The 23,876-nt window shown below is 45.9% G+C and overlaps 1 protein-coding gene across 2 annotated transcripts in view; it reads right to left on the bottom strand.

Moving 5' to 3' along the window:
* Positions 1–23,876, bottom strand: part of bicd1a (bicaudal D homolog 1a) — a 366,450-nt gene that overhangs the window by 211,377 nt on the left and 131,197 nt on the right. The window lies entirely within an intron of this gene.

Consider the following 23,876-nt stretch of genomic DNA (forward strand, 5'->3'; position numbering starts at 1 on the left):
CTAAGTGATAGCAGTAAGCTCTCCCAGGTTCACTATTGGATGGATTGGATGCAATTCACAACTCTCTCAATTCTTCCAATAATGCCTCAATCACCCATCCCAATTTATTTCCTCAAGGTGAGAAACTGAATGCAGGGTTCCCTCATGGCTCAGTAGGTTTGTCCAATGAGTGGCTGAGCCATACAAACCAGAAAAATCCTTAGGTTCATTTACGAGTCGGTGTTATTAGCTGATCTCGGACTAGGTAAAAATAAGGGCTTTATATGGACTTAATCCCCCTGGGTTAAGGAGGTGAAAATTAGCTAGGGTTCCTGATCCTGTCCACTATCTGGTGTGCACGTGTGTGGATGTAAGGTGAGGCTCAGCTGTGAGGAACCTGCAGTAAAAAGGCTCAAAAAATTAATGGCCTGTTGGCTGAGGACCAGCAGAGAACCTGGAGTTCAGGGAATTGGACCACAGCATTATTAAAATAGGACTGGAGAGAAAAACTGAAATCGATGAAAAGGAATCATTAAAACATGCATTCCTATGCATTAATTTAACAAATGCATGAATTGCAACAGTTATACATTCCTTTCTGGCGTAAAAACACAAAAGGAAAAGTGGCCCAACCATGGCTAACAAAAGAAATTAAGGATGGTATTAAATCCAAAGAGAAGTCATGTAAAGTTGCCAGAAAAAGTAGCAAGCCTGAGGATTGGGAGCATTTTAGAGTTCAGCAAAAAAGGACCAAGAGATTGATTAAGAGGGGAAAAATAGATTATGAGAGTAAACTTCCAAGGAACATAAAAACCGACTGCAAAAGTTTCTATAAGTACGTAAAAAGAAAAAGATTAGTAAAGACAAATGTAGGTCCTTCACAGTCCGAAATGAGAGAATTGAAAATGGGGAACAAGGAAATGGCAGAACAATTAAATAAATACTTCAGTTCTGTCATCATGGAAGAGGACACAAATAACGACCCAGAAATGCTGGGGAACCAAGGGTCTAGTGAGCAAGAGGAATTAAAGGAAATGATTATTAGTAAGAAAATAGTGCTGGAGAAACTAATGGGACTGAAGGCCGATAAATCCCCAGGGCCTGATGATCTGCATCCCAGAGTACTAAAAGAGGTAGCCATGGAAATAGTGGATGCAAAATTCTATAGATTATGGAACAGTTCCTGCAGATTGGAGGGTGGCAAATGTAACCCCACTATTTAAAAAAGGAGGGAGAGAGAGAACAGGGAACTACAGACCGGTTAGCCTAACAACAGTAATAGAGAAAATGCTAGAGTCTATTATAAAGGATGTGATAACGGCACGCTTAGATAATATCAATGGGATTAGATAAAGTCAACATAGATTTATGAAAGGAAAATCGTGTTTGACAAACCTACTGGAGTTTTCTGAGGATGTAACTGATAGAATAGATAAGGGAGAACCAATGGATGTCGTGTATTTGGATTTTCAGAAGGCCTTTGATAAAGTCCTACATAAGAGGTTAGTGTGCAAAATTCAAGCACATAGGATTGGGGGTAATGTACTGGCATGGATTGAAAATTGGTTAACTGACAGGAAACAGAGAGTAGGAATAAACGGGTCTTTTTCGGGGTGGCGGGCAGTGACTAGTGGGGTACCACAGGGATCATTGCTTGGGCCCCAGCTATTATCAATAAATATATAAATGATTTGGATGAGGGAACCAAATGTAATATTTCCAAGTTTGCTGACGGCACAAAACTAGGTGGGATTGGCAGTTATGAGGAGGATGCAAAGATGCTGCAAGGCGATTTAGATAGGTTGAGTGCGTGGGCAAACACATGGCAGATGCAGTATAACATGGATAAATGTGAATTTATCCACTTTGGTAGAAAAAACATAAAGACAAAGTATTATTTAAATGGTGATAGCTTGGAAAATGTCAATGTACAAAGGGAGCTGGGTGTTCTTGTACACCAGTCATTGAAAGCAAACATGCAGCTGCAGCAAGCAGTTAGGAAGGCAAATTATATATTGGCCTTCATTGCAAGAGGATGTGAGTACAGGAGCAAGGATGTCTTACTACAGTTATACAGGGCCTTGGTGAGACCACACCTGGAGTATTGTGTGCAGTTTTGATCACCTAAGAAAGGATATATGTGCCATAGAGAGAGTGCAGCGAAGGTTTACCAGACTGATCCCCAGATGGCAGGACTGTCATATGAGGGGGGATTGGGTCAACTAAGCCTGTATTCACTAGAGCTTCGAAGAATGAGAGGAGATCTCATTGAAATGTAAAAAATTAACATAAGAACATAAGAAATAGGAACAGGAGTAGGCCATACAGCTCCTCGAGCCTGCTCCGCCATTCAATAAGATCATGGCTGATCTGATCATGGACTCAGCTCCACTTCCCCGCCCGCTCCCCATAATCCCTTATCCCCTTATCATTTAATAAAGTCTATTTCTGTCTGAAATTTATTCAATATCCAAGCTTCCACAGTTCTCTGAGGCAACGAATTCCACAGATTTATAACCCTCAGAGAAGAAATTCCTCCTCATCTCTGTTTTAAATGGGAGGCCCTTTATTCTAAGATCATGCCCTCTAGTTCTAGTCTCCCCCATCAGTGGAAACATCCTCTCTGCATCCACCTTGTCAAGCCCCCTCATAATCTTATACATTTGATAAGATTACCTCTCATTCTTCTGAATTCCAATGAGTAGAGGCCCAACCGACTCAACCTTTCCTCATAAGTCAATCCCCTCATCCCCAGAATCAACCTAGTGAACCTTCTCTGAACTGCCTCCAAAGCAAATATATCCTTTCGTAAATATGGAAACCAAAACTGCACGCAGTGTTCCAGGTGTGGCCTCACCAATACCTTGTATAGCTGTAGCAAGACTTCCCTGTTTTTATACTTCATCCCCTTTGCAATAAAGGCCAAGATACCATTGGCCTTTCTGATCACTTGCTGTACCTGCATACCATTCTTTTGTGTTTCAAAATTCTGACGGGGTTGGACAGATTGGATATGGGGAGAACGTCTTCCCTGGCTGGGAAGTCCAGAACAAGGGGTCACAGTCTCAGGATACGGGGTAGGAAATTTAGGACCGAGATGAGGAGAAATTTCTTCACTCAGAGGATGGTGAACCTGTGGAATTCTCTACCACAGAAGGCTGTGGAGGCCAAGTCACTGAATATCTTTAAGAAGGAGATAGATAGATTTCTAGACACAAAAGGCATCAAGGGGTATGGGGAGAAAGTGGAAATATGGTGTTGAGAGAGAGGATCAGCCATGATCATACTGAATGGCGGTGCAGGCTCAAAGAGCCGAATGGCTTACTACTGCTCCCATTTTCTAATCTCTGATTTCCCTCCACCAAGAGCTAGACTGTTCATCAAATGCTCTATCCCTGGAAAAAACATGTACAGCGTCAGCTGTGGCTCAGTGAGTAGCACACTTGCCTGTGAGTCAGAAGGTTGTGGGTTTAATTCCCACTCCAGGGACTTCAGCACAAAAAAATCTAGGCTGACACTCCAATGCAGTGCTGAGGGAGGGCTGCACTGTTGGAGGTGCTATCTTTTGGATGAGATGTTAAACTGAATTCCTGTCTGCTCTCTCAAGTGGATGTAAAATATCCTAGAGCACTATTTCGAAGGAGAGCAGGGGAGTTATCCCGTGTGTCCTGGCCAATATTTATCCCTCAATCAACATAACAAAAAAAACAGATTATCTGGTCATTATCACATTGCTGTTTGTGGGAGCTTGCTCTGTGCAAATTGGTTGCCGCGTTTCCTGCATTACAAAAGTGACTGCACTTCAAAAGTACTTTGAGTCGTCCGGTGGTCGTGAAACTTGCTATATAAATCCAAACCAAAAAAAAAACATGGGAGGATGGATTGAGGGAGCATTAGGAAGGAAATTAACCATTCCTTCTTGCCTTTAGATCAGCATCTGCAGTAATTTGTAATTCAAGTTTCAGCTGTGTCTGTGCACAAATTGTGCACTGATTCTTGACACCTTCTTTTACAATCCATCATCCTATTGTTTCTTACCACTTTACCATTGCTTCCTTGTGAACTTAGCCTTTTACTTCTCCTAGGTACTCTCGATGTGACAGGGGGCTTTAATGGAGAAAACACAATTTTTCTCCCATTAAAAGCAAACATTTGATTGAGTCAGTGCTTCTTGGGGAAATTCTGAGGGAAAATTCATAGGGTGTCGGTGTCGGGCAAACAGTCAGATAGCACCAAACTGGCTTGTGAAGGACTGAGCTACTCAAGACCAAAAGGGCCCAGGTTGAATTTCTGATCGGTGGTGAATTCGCTGATCTCAGTAGGGGTAGGAGTTGGAGTGCAATTGGCCTCTGCACGCCTGGGGAAGAAAAGAGAAAAAGCAACCAGGATTCACACTCCTAACCACTATTTAATGACGCTATGGAAAGTGGATGTTTATGGACACTCATAAGGACAGATTGGGCTCAGCTCCGATGCCCCTATAATAAAACAGCAATTGTGCAGGTTGAGTGATGAACAATAACCATTTGAGGGAGTTATTGGAGGGGTGTTGGTGCTTGTGGAACTGGGCCCAAGCACCTTCGACAAAAGGGGAGAAAGATTAGAAAAGTTTGAGGGGAAAATACACATCATAGGGCCGATTCCCTGATCAAGTGCTCCAGCACAGAGTTGCACACAAGGGAGTGCTAATTAGGAAATTATGGGTCTTCAGTGCCTAGTTTTTCCACCCATTAATCATGGGTCTGTGATTTCCACACCAGTGCTTCCTGCAAATCCCACTGCACAGTAAGAGCACCATCAGGTTTATCAGCAGAAAAATCTGCAATGACAAATAATTTTATATTTGCTTATATCATGATTAACTTTTGCTGCACTTGACATTGAGACATACATCCGCCGTGCTGTTATGCTTACTGCACTGGTTACTTTTCATCTGACATGCTGCAGATGGAGAATGTCACAATATTCTCGCGGCCATTACCAGAAGGGGGCAAGCAACAAAGATGCTTTGGATTGACAATGATGATTGCAAAACATTCTTACAATTACTGATAACGGACTGAATGGAGGAGAAGAAACGGAAGCTCATTCTCCATCTCCCGGTGCAGTTGTCAGAGGTGTTGTTCAAGATGCTGTCAGCTATACCTTGCGCACCAGTGTTGTGATTTATTAGATAAGAACATCTCTCAATGCCAAAGAAGGAGAGCAACCAAATGATGAAAGGTCAAAAAGAAATGGATAAAATTGTGGGAGGACTAAACTACAAGTTGGAAAAGTCAGGATGGTGAATTTTTGGGAGCTTCTCCCACTCCGCTGTTGTAACTTGGTGTAAATTTGGTCACATTTCTGCCAAGTGATGGCGGCGGAAGCTCTGGGGAAATCACCCCATTTTATTGGAATCCTGTCGCCCCTATGTAGAAAATCCAGTATCGTACCGGTGGTTTAAACCTCTTGCTGAGGGTGCCATTTTGATTAAAAGGACACTAGCGAAGATTCTCCATTGTTCCACTACACAATGACAACTGGTAGAGCACACAAGGAGCCATCACCCTGCGGCCTCCACCATTTCCACAATTTTCCGCTGGAAGTTATGGCAGACGTTGAGCATGTCTTCCCGTTATTTCAATTACATAGTAATGATGGGAGAAATGTCATTCAATGTTACTTAAAAAGTCCCTATCCATTGCAAGACCAACACTGGCATTTAATTCTACATGTCCCACAAACCGAGTCTAGTTGATTGCAGGGCAAGTGACCAGTGCACCAATCTTCAAATTTATAAAATATGTCTTCGCTATTTCAGCTGCTGCAGGCACCCGAGGCCAGAGGGAGAATATTCCTCCTGCCCCCTCCCCCAAACCAAAAGGGGCTTCTGGCACTGGAAGAAATCCACTCGGAACCCATCAAAACAAGCAATGTAGGACAGCCCCAGAAAATGCACTGGGTTAGCAACAGGAGCGATGGCGACACAAAGCCTGTCCTGCCATGGTTCCAACCAGGATTCCTGCCACAAAGGAAAATCTAGCACACTGTCTTTGAGAGAAAATGTTTGACAAATCTTTTGTTGTTCCAGAAAGAATCAGAACTGCTGCCATCATTTATTATCACGTTGTTGGTACTGGGCAACGTTTCCACTCTCAGGAACCCAGTGAATGACTCCAGGTCAATCAGTACACAGTCTTTTTAGAGCAAACCTCCCTCGACTCTGCTTCAGCAACATGGATAACTCCAGAAACACACTCACTACGGCACCAACATGGCACTTCCAATTTCCTCGTTAACCATCCTTGAATAAAATTACTATTTGATGCCAAATAGGGACAATTGTGTGCGGTGGGAACTGGGCTAAGCCTACTCCTACTTACATCATGCAAGGCCATGCGTCTGTGTTGGACTCTGGCCAGTGTCAATGGTGAAAGCACATTGTGTTAACCCACTGCAACACCCATTAGCTGGGCAAATTTGCAATGATGTCATATGCAGGTATCAGACATTGGATTTGAAGAATACAATTGATTTTGAACTATATGTATCCATTAATACCTGGTAAAGATATCGATTTTTAAATTATCTGTGGGAAATTTTATTAGGAAAACCTGATAGCATTGTGATACATATTTGCTCATTTATTCTCAGTGCAAAAATCACAAGGTGAAACATTGAATGTGTTGAAAACTAAAATAAATCTTTGACAGGGTCGAAAAAAATATAGGCTATAAATTACTGTTGGCCATAAATAAATACATTTCTGACACATTTGCCTGACATCCCTCAGCTACTTAAGAGAAGCATGGGATTGGTCATTTAGAACCGATATGAGGAGACATTTCTTTACTCAAGAGAGTTGTGAATCTTTGGCATTTTCTACCCCAGAGGGCTGTGGATTGCCAGTCATTGAGTATTCAAGATGGAGATCGATAGATTTTTGGGCACTAAGAGAATCAAGGGATTATGGGGATAGGGCGGGAAAGTGGAGTTGATGTAAAAGTTCAGCCATGATCTGATTGAATGACGGAGCAGACTTGAGGGGCTGTATGGCCTGCTCCTGCTCCTATTTCTTATCTTCTTATCACCAACTACCATTGTGTACTTTCAGGTTTTAGAAATGGAAAATATTTGAAATGCACAGCAAGTTTGGGAGCATCTAAAAAGGACAGACAGATTAATGCTTGGATATGAACCTTCATTAGAACTTAGGAACATAGAAACAGGAGTAGGCCATTCAGCCCCTTGAGACTCTTCTCCCTTTCAATGAGATTGTGGCTGATCACATCTTAACTGAGTTCTAAGGTTTGTTTTAATGATAGTGAATCACCTTCTTCCTTCCTTCCCGGTGCAAGGGTCAAAGATGTCTCGGAGTGGCTGCAGGACATTTTAGAGGGGGAGGGTGAACAGCCAGTTGTCGTGGTGCATATAGGTACCAACGATATAGGTAAAAAATGGGATGAGGTCCTACAAACTGAATTTAGGGAGCTAGGAGTTAAATTAAAAAGTAGGACCTCAAAGGTAGTCATCTCAGGATTGCTACCAGTGCCACGTGCTAGCCAGAGTAGGAATGGCAGGATAGCTTAGATGAATACGTGGCTTGAGGAGTGGTGCAGAAGGGAGGGATTCAAATGCTTGGGACATTGGAACCGGTTCTGGGGGAGGTGGGACCAGTACAAACTGGACGGTCTGCACCTGGGCAGGACCGGGACCAATGTCTTAGAGGGAGTGTTTGCTAGTGCTGTTGGGGAGGGGTAAAACTAATCTGGCAGGGGGATGGGAATCTATGCAGGGAGAATCTATGCTGCACAGGCAGCAATTAATGAATATGATATAATTGGCATCATGGAGACATGGCTCCAGCGTGACCAAGGCTGGGAACTCAACATCCAGGGGTATTCAACATTCAGGAAGGATAGGCAGAGAGGGAAAGGAGGCGGGGTGGCGTTGCTGGTTAAAGAGGAAATTAATGCAATTGTAAGGAAGGACATTAGCTTGGATAATGTGGAATCTGTATGGGTGGAGCTGCGGAATACCAAAGGGCAGAAAACGCTAGTGGGAGTTGTGCACAGACCACCAAACAGTAGTAGCAAGGTTGGGGACAGCATCAAACAAGAAATTAGGGATGCGTGCAATAAAGGTACAGCAGTTATCGTAGAATGATAGAAAACAGGTGCAGAAGTAGGCCATTTGGCCCTTCGAGCCTGCACCACTATTCAATAAGATCTCCATACCCCTTGATCCCTTTAGCCGTAAGGGCCATATCTAACTCCCTTTTGAATATATCCAATGAACTGGCATCAACAACACTCTGTAGCAGAGAATTCCACAGGTTAACAACTCTCTGAGTGAAAAAGTTTCTCCTCATCTCAGTCCTAAATGGCCTATCCCTTAACTTAAGACTGTGTCCCCTGGTTCGGGACCTCCCCAACATCGGGTACAATCTACCCGCACCTAACCTTTCCCATCCTGTCCCGTCAGAATCTTGTATGTTTCTATGAGATCCCCTCTCATCCTTCTAAACTCCAATGTATAAAGGCCCAGTTGATCCAGTCTCTCCTCATATGTCAGTCCAGCCATCCCGGGAATCAGTCTGGTGAACCTTCGCTGCACTCCCTCAATAGCAAGAACGTCCTTCCTCAGATTAGGAGACCAAAACTGAACACAATATTTCAGGTGAGGCCTCACCAAGGCCCTGTACAACTGCAGTAAGACCTCCCTGCTCCTATACTCAAATTCCCAGCTATGAAGGCCAACATACCATTTGCCTTCTTTACTGCCTGCTGTACCTGTATGCCAACTTTCAATGATTGATGTACCATGACACCCAGGTCTCGTTGCACCTCCCCTTTTCCTAATCTGCCACCATTCAGATAATATTCTGTCTTTGCGTTTTTGCCCCCAAAGTGGATAACCTCACATTTCTCCACATTATACTGCATCTGCCATGCATTTGCCCACTCACCTAACCTATCTAAGTCACCCTGCAGCCTCTTAGCATCCCCTCACAGCTCAACCGCCACCCAGTTTAGTGTCATCTGCAAACTTGGAGATATTACACTCAATTCCTTCATCTAAATCATTGATGTATATTGTAAAGAGCTGGAGTCCCAGCACTGAGCCCTGCAGCACCCAACTAGTCACTGCCTGCCATTCTGAAAAGGACCCGTTTATCCTGACTCTCTGCTTCCTGTCTGCCAACCAGTTCTCTATCCACGTCAGTATATTATCCTCAATACCATGTGCTTTGATTTTGCACACCAATCTCTTATGTGGGACCTTGTCAAAAGCCTTTTGAAAGTCCAAATACACCACATCTACAGGTTCTCCCTTATCCACTCTACGAGTTACATCCTCAAAAATTCCAGACGATTGGTCAAGCATGATTTCCCTTTCATAAATCCATGTTGACTTGGACCGATCCTGTCACTGCTTTCCAAATGCGCTGCTATTTCATCCTTAATAATTGATTCCACCATTTTCCCCACCACTGGTGTCAGGCTAAGCAGTCTATAATTACCCACTTTCTCTCTCCGTCCCTTTTTAAAAAGTGGTGTTACATTAGCTACCCTCCAGTCCATAGGAACTGATCCAGAGTCGACAGACTGTTGGAAAATGATCACCAATACATCCACTATTTCCAGGGCCACTTCCTTAAGTACTCTGGGATGCAGACTATCAGGCCCCAGGGATTTATCGGCCTTCAATCCCGTCAATTTCCCCAACACAATTTCCCGCCTAATAAGGATATCCTTCAGTTCCTCCTTCTCACTAGACCCTCTGTCCCCTAGTACTTCCAGAAGTTATTTGTGTCTTCCTTTGTGAAGACAGAACCAAAGCATTTGTTCAATTGGCCTGCCATTTCTTTGTTCCCCATTATAAATTCACCTGAGTCTGACTGCAAGGAACCTACTTTTGTCTTCATGAATCTTTTTCTCTTCACATATCTATGGAAGCTTTTGCAGTCAATTTTTATGTTCCGGGCAAGCTTCTTCTCGAACTCTATTTAATTTCCCTTGTTAGCCATGGTTGAGCCACCGTCCCCGTTTTATTTTTACTCCAGACAGGGATGCACAATTGCTGAAGTTCATCCATGTGATCTTTAAATGTTTGCCATTGCCTATCCACCGTCAACCCTTCAAGTATCATTTGCCAGTCTATTCTAGCCAATTCAGGCCTCAAACCATCGAAGTTACCTTTCCTTAATTTCAGGACCCTAGTTTCTGAATTAACTGTGTCACTCTCCATCTTATTAAAGAATTCTACCATCTTATGGTCACTCTTCCCCGAGGGGTCTCGCACAACAAGATTGCTAATTAGTCGTTTCTCATTACACATCACCCAGTCTAGGATGGCCAGCTCCCTGGTTGGTTCCTCGACATATTGGTTGAGAAAACCATCCCTAATATACTCCAGGAAATCCTCCTCCACCGCATTGCTACCAGTTTGGTTAGCCCAATCAATATGTAGATTAAAGTCACCCATGATAACTGCTGTACCTTTATTGCATGCACCCCTAATTTCTTGTTTGATGCTGTCCCCAACCTTACTACTACTGTTTGGTGGTCTGTACACAACTTCCACTCGCGTTTTCTGCCCTTTAGTATTCCGCAGCTCCACCCATACCGATTCCACATCATTCAAGCTAATGTCCTTTCTTACTATTGCATTAATTTCCTCTTTAACCAGCAACACCACCCTGCCTCCTTTTCCTTTCGGTCTATCCTTCCTAAATGTTGAATACCCCTGGATGTTGAGTTCCCAGCCTTGGTCACCCTGGAGCCATGTCTCCGTGGTGCCAATTACATCATACCCGTTAACTGCTATCTGCACAATTAATTCGTCCACTTTATTCTGAATACTCCTCGCATTGAGGCTCAGAGCCTTCAGGCTTGTCTTTCTAACACACTTTGCCCCTTGAGAATTTTGCAGTTATGAGCCCTTTTTGCTTTTTGCCTTAAGTTTCTCTGCCCTCCTCTAGTACTTTTCTTCTTTCTATCTTTTGCTTCTGCCCCCATTCTACTTCCCTCTGTCTCACTGCATAGATTCCCATCCCCCTGCCAGATTAGTTTTACCCGTCCCCAACAGCACTAGCAAACACTCCCCCTAAGACATTGGTCCCGGTCCTGCCCAGGTGCAGACCGTCCAGTTTGTACTGGTCCCACCTCCCACAGAACCGGTTCCAATGTCCCAGGAATTTGAATCCCTCCCCACTGCACCACTCCTGAAGCCACGTATTGATCTGAGCTATCCTGTGATTCCTACTCTGACTGACTAGCACGAGGCACTGGTAGCAATCCTGAGATGACTACTTTTGAGGTCCTACTTTTTAATTTAGCTCCTAGCTCCCTAAATTCGTCTTGTAAGATCTCATCCCGTTTTTAACCTATATCGTTGGTACCTAAATGCACCACGACAACTGGCTGTTCACTCTCCCTTTTCAGAATGTCCTGCACCCGCTCCGAGACATCCTTGACCCTTGCATCAGGGAGGCAACATACCACCCTGGAGTCTCGGTTGCGGCCGCAGAAACGTCTATCTATTCCCCTTACAATTGAATCCCCTATCACTATAGCTCTCCCACTCTTTTCCCTGCCCTCCTGTGCAGCAGAGCCACCCACGGTGCCATGAACTTGGCTGCTGCTGCCCTCCACTGATGAGTCATCCCCCCCAATAGTACCCAAAGCGGTGTATCTGTTTTGCAGGGGGATGACCGCAGGGGACCCCTGCACTAACTTCCTTGCACTGCTCTTCCTGTTGGTCACCCATTCCCTATCTGGCTGTGTAACCTTTACCTGCGGTAAGACCAACTCACTAAATGTGCTCTTCACGTCATTCTCAGCATTGTGCATGCTCCAGAGTGAATCCACCCGCTGTTCTAATGCAGTCCATCAGGAACTGCAGCCGGATACACTTCCCGCACACGTAGTCGTAAGCAACACCGGAAGCGTCCCTGACTTCCCACATAGTACAGGAGGAGCATAACACGTGTCCGAGTTCTCCTGCCATGTCTTAACCCCTAGATCAACTTAATTTGGCAACAAGGCTAAAAGGTTACTTACTGATAAAGAAAAGAAAAACTACTTACCAATCACCAGCCAATCACTTACCCCCTTGGTTGTGACGTCATCATGGGCGACTTTAATCTACATATAGATTGGGCTAACCAAACTGGCAGCAATACGATGGAGGAGGATTTCCTGGAGTATATTAGGGATGGTATTCTAAACCAATATGTCTAGGAACCAACTAGCTTACTGGCCATCCTAGACTGGGTGATGTGTAATGAGAAAGGACTAATTAGCAATCTTGTAGTGTGAGGCCCCTTGGGAAAGAGTGACCATAATATGGTAGAATTCTTTATTAAGATGGAGAGTGACACAGTTAATTCAGAGACTACGGTCGTGAACTTAAGGAAAGGTAACTTCGATGGTATGAGACATGAATTGGCTAGAATAGACTGGCAAATTATACTTAAAGGTTTGACAGTGGATAGGCAATGGCAAACATTTAAAGATCACATGGATGAACTTCAACAATTGTACATCCCTGTCTGGAGTAAAAATAAAACGGGGAAGGTGGTTCAACCGTGGCTAACAAGGGAAATTAAGGATAGTGTTAAATCCAAGGAAGAAGCATATAAATTGTCCAGAAAAAGCAGCAAACCTGAGGACTGGGAGAATTTTATAATTCAGCAGAGGAGGACTAAGGGTTTAATTAGGAGGGGGAAAATAGAGTATGACAGGAAGCTTGCCGGGAACATAAAAACTGACTGCAAAAGCTTCTTTAGATATGTGAAGAGAAAAAGATTAGTGAAGACAAATGTAGGTCCCTTGCAGTCAGATTCAGGTGAATTTATAATGAGGAACAAAGAAATGGCAGACCAATTGAACAAATACTTTGATTCTGTCTTCACAAAGGAAGACACAAATAACCTTCCGGAAATACTAGGGGACCGAGGGTCTAGTGAGGAGGAACTGAAGGAAATCCTTATTAGGCGGGAAATTGTGGTTGGGAAATTGATGGGATTGAAGGCTGAGAAATCCGCGGGGCTTGATAGTCTGCATCCCAGAGTACTTAAGGAAGTGGCCCTGGAAACAGTGGATGTATTGGTGATCATTTTCTAACAGTCTGTCGACTCTGGATCAGTTCCTATGGACTGGAGGGTAGCTAATGTAACACCACTTTTTAAAAAGGGACGGAGAGAGAAAGCGGGTAATTATAGACCAGTTAGCCCGACATCAGTAGTGGGAAAAATGTTGGAATCAATTATTAAAGATGAAATAGCAGCGCATTTGGAAAGCAGTGACAGGATCGGTCCAAGTCAACATGGATTTACGAAAGGGAAATCATGCTTGACCAAACATCTGGAATTCTTTGAGGATGTGACTAGTAGAGTGGACAAGGGAGAACCAGTGGATGAGGTGTATTTGGACTTTCAAAAGGCTTTTGACAAGGTCCCACACAAGAGATTGGTGTGCAAAATTAAAGCACATGGTATTGGGGGTAATGCACTGACGTGGATAGAGAACTGGTTGGCAGAGAGTCGGGATAAACGGGTCCTTTTCAGAATGGCAGGCAATGACTAGTGGGGTGCTGCAGGGCTCAGTGCTCGTATCCCAGCTATTTACAATATACATTGATGATTTAGATGAAGGAATTCAGTGTAATATCTCCAAGTTTGCAGATGACACTAAGCTGGGTGGCGGTGTGAGCTGTGAGGAGGACGCTAAGAGGCTGCAGGTGACTTGGACAGGTTAGGCGAGTGGGCAAATGCATGGCAAATGCAGTATAATGTGGATAAATGTGAGGTTGGTGGCAAAAACAGGAAGGAAGAATATTATCTGAATGGCGACAGATTAGGAGAAGGAGAGGTGCAGCGAGACCTCGGTGTCATGGTACATCCGTCACTGAAAGTTGGCATGCAGGTACTGCAGGTGGTGAAGATGGCAAATGGTATGTTGGCCTTCATAGCTAGGGGATTTGAGTATAGGAGCAGGGAGGTCTTACTGCAGTTGTACAGGGCCTTGGTGAAGCCTCACCTGGAATATTGTGTTCAGTTTTGGTCTTCTAATCTGAGGAAGGATGTTCTTGCTACTGAGGGAGTGCAGCGAAGGTTCACCAGACTGATTCCCGGGATAGCAGGACTGACATATGAGGAGAAACTGGATCGACTGGGCCAAATTCACTGGAGTTAGATGAATGAGAGGGGATCTCATAGAAACATATAAAATTCTGACGGGACTGGACAGGTTAGATGCAGGAAGAATGTTCCCGATGTTGGGAAAGTCCAGAACCAGGGGACATAGTCTTAGGATAAGGGGTAGGCCATTTAGGACTGAGATGAGGAGAAACTTCTTCACTCAGAGTTGTTAACCTGTGGAATTCCCTATCGCAGAGAGTTGTTGATGCTAGTTCATTGGATGTATTCAAGAGAGAATTAGATATGGCCCTTACGGCTAAAGGGATCTAGGGGTATGGAGAGAAAGCAGGAAAGGGGTACTGAGGGAATGATCAGCCATGATCTTATTGAATGGTGGTACAGGCTCAAAGGGCCGAATGGCCTACTCCTGCACCTATTTTCTATGTTTCTATGTTTCCAGAAGCCACCGAAATCTAAAAGTAATTTATTTCAAATAGTTAAATAAGCATTTTGTTTTATTCATTCATGGAATGTGGGTGTTGCTGGCAAAGCCAGCATTTATTGCCCATCCCTAATTTCCCTTGAGAAAGTCGTTGTGAGCGGTCTTCTTAATCCGCTGCAGTCCATGAGGTGAAGGTACTCCCACAGAGCTGCTAGGTAGGGAGTTCCAGAATCTTGACACAGCGAAGAAGGAACCATGTTGTATTTCCAAGTCAGGATTCTGTGTGACTTGGAGGGGAACTTGGAGATGGTGGTGCTCTCATGCATCTGCTGCCCTTGCCCTTCTAAATAGTAGAGGTCGTGGGTTTGGGAGGTGCTGTTGAAGAAGTTTTGGTGAGTTGCTGCAGTGCATCTTGTAGGTGGTACTAACTGCAGCCATGGTGTGCTGGTGATAGAGGGAGTGAATGTTGCAGGTGATGGATGGGATGCCAATCAGGTGGGTTGCGATGTCCAGGAGTGTAGTTGGAGCTGCATTCATCCAGGCAAGTGAAAAATATTCCATCACACTCCCGACTTGTGCCTTGTAGATGGTGGAAAGGCTTTGGGGAGTCTGGAGGTGAGACACTCCTTGCAGAATACTCAGACTCTGAGCTGCTCTTGTAGCCACGGTATGTGTGTGGCTGATCCAACAAAGTTTATGGTCAATGGTGACCCCCCAGAATGCTGATGGTGGGGGATTTGATGATGGTAATGCCGTTGAATATCATGGGGAGGTTGCTAGACTCTCTCTTGTTGGAGATGGTCATTGCCTGGCACTCGTGTGGCACGAATGTTAGTTGCCACTTATCAGCCCATGCCTGAATGTTGTGCAGGTCTTGATGTATGTGGGTAAATTCGCAATTGTCCTCGTTGAGTATATTCAAGGCAGAGATTGATAAGATGTTTGGTCTCTCAGGGAATCGAGGGATATGGGGATCAGGCGGGAAAGTGAAGTTGAAGTCGAAGATCAGCCATGATCTTATTGAATAGCGTCCTACTCCAGCTCCTATTTCTTATGTACCTATGAATGCCCTACTTCATGACTGATACAGAGACAGAGGTATTGTGAGCCAGTTTTTCCTTGTGAATATAGCATGCACTGTCAGTTAGGATTATTTTATGTATACATTGCAAAAGTTTTCAATTCACACATTAACATGAAGTGTTTGGGTTTCCCAATAAAAGGAATTGGACCCTATAGAATTATATTGAAATTTCTACAATCTCATTTAATATTTAAAACAGCTGAAGAATTTTATTTGGCTTGAAAGGCAGATGCATAAAATGTTCCATAATTCCAGAAAATGCACCAAATAAAGTATCAAAGATCAAACTTTTCTGTACTTTGTTTAATTCCTTGGGCTAATGTTAATGGTGCGAAGTGGATAGATGCAGTAGATGGGAGGAAAAGCAATGTGTGAGGAGGACACAAAAAAATCTGCAAAAGGACAGACAGGCTAAGTGAGTGGCCAAAAATTTGGCAGATGGAGTATAATGTTGGAAAGTGTGAGGTCATGCACTTTGACAGAAAAAAATCAAAGAGCAAGTTATTATTTAAATGGAAAAAGATTGCAAAGTGCCGCAGTACAGCGGGACCTGGAGGTACTTGTGCATGAAACACAAAAGGATAGTAGGTAGATACAGCAAGTGATCAGGAAGGCCAATGGTATCTTGGTCTTTATTGTAAAGGGGATGGAGTATAAAAGCAGGGAAGTCTTGCAACAGCTATATAAGGTTTTGGTGAGGCCACACCTGGAATACTGCGACAGTTTTGGTTTCCATATTTACGAAAGGATATACTTGCTTTGGAGGCAGTTCAGAGAAGGTTCACTCGGTTGATTCCGGGGATGAGGGAGTTGACTTATGAGGAAAAGTTGAGTAGGTTGGGCCTCTACTCATTGGAATTCAGAAGAATGAGAGGTGATCTTATCGAAATGTATAAGATTATGAAGGGGCTTGACAAGGTGGTTGCAGAGAGGATGTTTCCACTGATGGGGGAAGACTGGAACTAGAGGGCATGATCTTAGAATAAGGGGTCGCCCATTTAAAACTGAGGTGAGGAGAAATTTTTTCTGAGGGTTGTAAATCTGTGGATTTTGCTGCTTCAGAGAGCTGTGGAAGCTGGGACATTGAATAAATTTAAGACAGAAATAGACAGTTTCTTAAACGATAAGGAGATAAGGGGTTATGGGGAGTGGGCGGGGAAGTGGAGCTGAGTCCATGATCAGATCAGCCATGATCTTATTGAATGGCGGAGCAGGCTCGAGGGGCCGTATGGCCTACTCCTGTTCCTATTTCTTATATACTCCTTGGCCATGGTTACCGCACTTGGTAGGTGCAGTGCAAGTACTCCCTGCCTTTTGTACAATTACCATTGTTGTAATTATCCATATTTTATAAAGGCTACTGACAGCTGCAAGAAATCAAACTTTATTTCCATCTTTTCTGCAATGATATCAATTTTGAATGAGGATTTTAAGATGTTCCCTTAACACCAATAAATTCTGTATCAATGCTGCCTTTGGGCAACCAGTCACATTCAGATTGAAATCAATCAGCCTGAAAGATGGAGTTTGTCAGCCAGCAGTGAGCTGCTGTGTGTAAAGTTGTTTTCAACCATAATAAATGTAACTGTTTTTCTACTAGGAAGCCGACATTACCCGAGAACTATACAAATTGGGCTGGCTTCAAACAAGTGGGGGAGGAGCAAAGATAGAGAGTTAACCAACTGCACCTCCCAGACTCTCGTCATTTTCTTTTTGATAGACCCTCTTTCAGTTTTACTTATTAATGCTTTCGTAGTTATGTAGAGCAGGTTTAGATGGCCTCCATAGACCCTTGTGGTTGACAGTGTCAAAGGCTTTTGTAAGGTCGAAGGCGGCCATGTATAAGGGCTGGCGCTGTTCCCTGCAGTTGTCGCGCTGCAAAAATCATGTCCGTTGTGCCCCGGAGGGGACGAAATCCGCACTGCGACTCTGGGAGGAGCTCCTCGGCCACGGGGAGAAGACGATTGAGGAGGACACTTGCGACGACTTTCCCCGTGGTTGATAGCAGGGAGATTCCTCTGTAGTTGCCGCAGTCGGACTTGTCCTCTTTTTTAAAGATGGTCATGATCACTGCATCTCTAAGATCTCCCGGCATGCTCTCCTCCCTCCAGATGAGAGAGATGAGGTCGTGTATTCGCGCCAGTAGTGCCTCTCCGCCATACTTCAGTGCCTCAGCAGGGATTCCATCCACTCCCATAGCCTTGTTGTTTTTTAGCTGTCTTATGGCCTTTTCTACCTCATGCAGTGTTGGTGTCTCACTGAGGTGGTGGCGGGTAGCATGCTGCGGAATGGAGTCGAGAACGCTCGAGTCAAAGGCAGAGTCTCGATTGAGGAGATCTTTGAAGTGTTCCTTCCAGCGGGCCCTGACTGCCTCGGTGTCCTTGATGAGTGATTCCCTGTTCTTGGCCAGGAGTGGGGTGGGGCCTTAGGAGTTTGGTCCGTATGTGGCCTTGACTGCGGTGAAGAATCCTTGCACAGCATGGCTGTCAGCCAGCTGCTATAACTTCTGTGCTTTCTCCATCCACCACCTGTTCTGTAGGTCCCGGGTATTTTGTTAGACCTTAGCCTTTAGCGGCCTGTAATGCTGCTTTGCTGTTCCCGAGTTGGGTTGATGTTTAAGGCTCAGAAATGCCCTGCGTTTGCAGTCTATTAGTTCTTGAATCTCCTGATCATTCTCATCAAACCAGTCCTGGTGTTTCCTGGTTGAGTGACCGAGCGTCCCCTTGCAGACACTGGTTATGGAGGCCTGGAGGGCAGACTAAGCGCTGTGGGCAGACCAAGCATTCTCCGTCTCGGAGTCATCAAGGCACGCCAGAGCGTCCTCCTCCGTTTCGGATGCTCCCAAAAGTACGTCACCATACTCCGCCTGCTCCACGACGACATGCAAGCCGTGATCCTTACCAACGGATCCCATCACAGACCCAATTCTCGTCTGGACCGGGGTCAAGCAGGGCTGCGTCATCGCCCCAACGCTCTTCTAAATCTTCCTCGCTGCCATGCTCCACCTCACAGTTGATCAGCTCCACTCCAGCGGGGAGCTTAACTACAGAACCAGTGGGAAGCTGTTCAACCTTCGCCCTCTCCAGGCCAGGTCCAAAGACCATTCCAACCTCTGTCATCGAGCTAGAGTATGCGGACGATGCCCGAGTTTGTGCACACAGAGAGGCTGAACTCCAGGACATAGTTGACGTATTTACCGAGGCGTATGAAAGCATGGGTCTTACGCTAAACATTAGTAAGACAAAGGTCCTACATCAGCCTGTCCTCACCGCACAGCACTGCCCCCCAAACATCAAGATCCACGGCGTGGCCCTGGACAACGTGGACCACTTCCCCCATCGCGGGAGCCTCCCATCAACAAGAGCAGCATTGATGATGAGATCCAACACTGCCTCCAGTGTGCCAGTGCAGCCTTCGGCTGCCTGAGGAAAAGAGTGTTTGAAGATCAGTCCCTCAAAACTGTCACCAAGCTCATGGTCTACAGGGCCGTAGTAATACCCTCCTCCTGTATGGCTCAGAGACGTGGACCATGTACAGTAGACACCTCAAGTCGCTGGAGAAATACCACCAGCGATGTCTCCGCAAGATCCTGAAAATTCCCTGGGAGGACAGACGCACAAACACTAGCGTCCTTGTCCAGGCCAACATCCCCAGCACTGAAGCACTGGCCGCACTTGATCAGCTCTGCTGGGCAGGCCACATAGTTCGCATGCCAGACACGAGACTCCCAAAGCAAGCGCTCTACTTGGAACTCGTCCACGGCAAACGAGCCAAAGGCGGGCAGAAGAAACGTTACAAGGACACCCTCAAAGCCTCCCTGATAAAGTGCGACATCCCCATCGACATCTGGGAGTCCCTGGCCATAGACCGTCCTAAGTGGAGGAAGTACATTCGGAAGGGCGCTGAGCTCCTCGAGTATCGCCGTCGAGAGCATGCAGAAATCAAGTGCAGGCAGCGGAAGGAGTGTGCGGCAAACCAGGCTCCCTGCCCACCCTTTCCCTCAATGACTATCTGTCCCACCTGTGACAGAAACTGTGGTTCTCGCATTGGACTGTACAGCCACCTAAGAACTCATGGTAAGAGTGGAAGCAAGTCTTTCTCGATCCCGAGGGACTGCCTATGATGAGATGGCCTGCATGTATAGTCGAAATGCACACATTCTTCAGTCTATTGTTTGGTCATATTTCAATATGACACAATAACTGTGACAACATCTGAGAAATAACCATCGGAAAATTTAACGGCTAACGTATGCCTTGCATATAGTGCAGAATGCAAACCCAGGAGTGCTGAAAGTCACAGACTGCTACAATGAAAATCCAAGGGTCGAAATTGATCTTTTTTATAGCCCCATTCGTGCCTCCAGGGGGCGCTAATGGGGCACAGACTCTTTTCGTGCAGCCTGGCACTCTGTTTTGCGTGTGGGACTATGGCCTCGGTCCCACGCTGGCCTGGTGGCCTAGTGGAGGCCATCAGAGGTCTTGTTAATTGCGCAGTGGCCCTCCCGTTTAACTGAAGGGGAGGGGTGTTGAAACGCATCAGCACTACTTGGAGCATCCTTCAGTGCCCCAGTAGCGCCCAGGTTACCGCCCCTAAAAGAAGTGGAGCGCGCGAGATTGCGACCCGTTTCCACTGAGGAGCGACAAGGGTAATTCCGCGGCAGGGCGGGACTCCTGCGCCGGGCGCAGAATTTCCTGGCCCCAGAAGGATACCTACCCCAATCGGGGCGGAGGCAATTTTGCCCCCCGAATGTTTTAGAACCATTCATCTGAATCCTGGAATCATATTACAACCTTAAATTCACTCCTATGTGTATCCATTATATATTTTTAAATAAATACTGTGGAATTCACAAGGAATTCAATTATTTCCCCAATTAAGGGGAGGGATTTTGGAGCTGGAATATAAAGCATCTTTGGGCAGCCACTGTCTACACCAAGCCCTTCGGGTCAGGTAGTGAAAGGGAAGAAGAATAATAAAACTCACTCTACTCTATCCCAACCGTGTCTCTCAGCCCCAAATGCAGAACACCTCCTCCTACTGCCAATGTGACATTTTTCTATTTCTCTCACCAGCCATCCTGTAGCTTTGCGAAGTAAGATTGCCAATTTGGTGCCAAATTAGGGCCAGTTTCTGCTGTTGACCAGTGTCCATTAAGATCCAGGTCGAGGCCATCTAAGACCAAATTAAAACCAAAATTTCCGTGGGGGTTCCTCCGATCTCCTGCCATAACTTCAATGGAAAAGGGTTACTCATGCCATTTCTCTGGGGTTTCTAATTGATCTTCCACTGAAGTCATGACAGGAGATCGGGTGAACCCCTGCAAAAATTATACCCCAGGATACCTTACTCAAGCCAACAATGGGTGCCATGCATCACATGTACACCCCATGTCATCATGCATGCTGTCAAAGGCAAGTGTTTACTTAATACTCAGATCTACTCATTAGCCAGCATTTTTCATTCATGCAGAATTTTATACACAGTAAGTGTGCAAGGATCACACGGTGCTGCGCTACAGCAAATCATTTGCCCTACCAATGACATCCATGCTGAAAGCTTGATGATTACCATATACGTACTGCAGGTTGAAATGTGATAAATCAGTGGTTATTCAATAGCCCGGATTTCGAGTTCAGCGCCAAACGAATGGCGCTAGCCATTCATTACACTTACACTTGTCTGCAGACTCTCTGTGGGCTTTTGCATTGGAGCTTGTGATTATTACAGAGTCAAAACAGGGGATCTGGGACCTATGTGAACAGGACAAGCAATGGTGTGACTCCTTAGCCAATCAGATTGAAGAATCCTAACTAAGACACGCAGGGCCCGCAATTCATCGTCCCCGAAAAAAATCGATCGGCCACCGCGGTCGGCTACTTTTCCCTCCCCAAGCCATATTCAGCTCGGGTGGGCGGTTTCGGCGGAGCTCACTTCTGCCGGAAACGACGGGCTGAAGCCGGAGTAAAGGAAGATTTTGTGCAGCAAAGGAAGCAGCGACTGGGGCACTGGAAAACAGACACCACCTGGATTTTCAGCTATAAGAAGGTAGAACTTCTTCAGGCAATGCCCCCGCCAGGTATTCGAGTCGGTGCTCGAACGCAACACCGCTGGCTGGGGTGTTGCCGTGATCGGGGCCCTTTGGCAAAAAAATAGTTTCTTAAAGTTTTGATTGAATTTAAAGTGAAATAAGTTGTAATAATTGTTTTGGCTTCATTAAACCTGCTGAGTGCTGCTCAGAGGTTTGACAGATTTTTGTAGAATTTTCACTTCTGACTGTTTAGTGGAGACCTGTAGGCCTCATTGTGGGACTGCAGAGACCCGCTTGGCAGGGTTCACCCTGGGGATGGGAGGAATGTTGGGAGGGCGACACCTCGTACACCTGCTGAGAAGAAGTCACCGTCAGCACCGTGCAGAGAGACAGCGGGCAAGGGAGGCAGCAGTCATGGCTGGACAACCGAGAGACGGGCATGCAGATGTGCGCAGACCTGCAGCTAGAGAAGGTGGCCAGGAGGGAGATGGCATCAGGAGGAGGGTGAGGGATGCTGCCTCCTGCCCCCCCCTCCAAATACTGAGCGAGGAGCCTTTCCAGCAAGAGCCTCCACAGGAGCCCGAGAATGAGGACCACCAGAGAGATAGCCAGCAGGCAGCTGCCAGGGGAGGTGGCCAACACAGACATGGGGGAAGGAGGCCATACCCACAAAGGGTCTGCAGACCTCAGTTCACTGATGAGCAACGCCTGCGAAGGCTATGATTTTGGACAGAAGTACCGAGAGCCCTGCACTGCCCCAAGAGAAGATCTGCAGCCACCAACATGCCTCAGACTGCCCTCACCGTGGAGACCAAGGTCACCATCGCCTTGAATTTTTATGCAACAGGGTCCTTCCAGTCTGCCACTGCAGACATTGGCAACGTCTCCCAATTCTCGGCACATCTGGCAGGTCACAGTACAGGTGGAGCAGCAGACCAGATTTGCCTGAATGGCAGACTTCCCGAGGATGCAGGGTGCCATTCACTTCTCGCCAGAGCATGCATACAACGCCGCTCATTGTGCCACTATAGGCATCCTCAAGCAGAGGTTCCGGTGCCTGGACCGCTCCGGTGGCACCTTGCAGTACTCTTAATAGGTCTCCAAAATGGTGGAGGTGGAGGTGGAGGATCTCCGTCGCCCCAGAGCTAGGAGGCGTCGACCCATCGCCACCCTGGAAGGGAGATGCAGCTGCGTCTCATAGCTGCTCGCTTCAGACAATTCCATCCACACGACCCTTCAGCTCCCACTTTCAATGGCCATCGCAATGAGTGCCTTCACGCAGAATTGTCCACTCCCAGATGAAACACTGGGCCAGATATATGTGCCAAAAATAAAGATTTATCCAATTATCTAAATCACTGCAAAAACAGAACATAAAGAATACAATAATACTGTTATCACTTTTTAACCCCTGTGCATCTCATTATAACACCTGTTACGCGTGACTACCCTCACACGACGTCTAACTGTCCTCCCTGTGGCTGCATCATGGGTCCGGGAAGACTGCTGTGGTTGTTGTCTCGGACCTGCAGCTGTCCTTCTAGGATGCCCTGGAACACCTCTGGGCCTGGAGGGGCCCAGTGCAGACTGGCCAGCTCCCTCCTGGGAGGGTATGTCCTCACATATATGGAGGTTCCTGACACCTCCCCTGCAATCTCCCTCCATGCATTACTGGCGGTCTGCCAGGTTTCCCGACGTCAGCAAACAGTATTCTTCTTCTGTTCTCCACACCATCCATCAGTGTCTCCAGCTCAATATCAGTAAACCTGTTGGCTCTCCTTGCACCTCTTACACAAGCCATCCTTCCCCCCTCAGAGCCTTGCTGCAAACCCTGGCAGCAGCTGGCTTGTTAGAAAGCCTTACCTGCATGCTGAATTTCTCAGTGGTGATAAGGCTCAAATTAAGACAGCCACATGGCTGAAAAATCCACTTTGGAAGGGTTCATTGGAGCTGGAATCCATTTGTTCACTTTTGGAGCTGAATGTGGGGTGGCCCTGCCACGAAAACATTTCAGCGCTAATTGCCCCAAAAAGGTGTGGGGAGCACCAGCTTTCAAACGGTACTGAATTGCGGGCCCACAGAGTCTAAACTATGAAATATAAGTTAGAATAATTAATTCAGTGTTAAATCATGTACAGAACATGAAATAAAGAGGGAAAGGAATATGGGTTTGAGAGAGAGAGAGAGAGAGAGAGAGAGAGAGAGAGAGAGA

The sequence above is a fragment of the Pristiophorus japonicus genome, chromosome 15 (genome assembly GCF_044704955.1).
Source record: "Pristiophorus japonicus isolate sPriJap1 chromosome 15, sPriJap1.hap1, whole genome shotgun sequence".
Classification (NCBI taxonomy): domain Eukaryota; kingdom Metazoa; phylum Chordata; class Chondrichthyes; family Pristiophoridae; genus Pristiophorus; species Pristiophorus japonicus.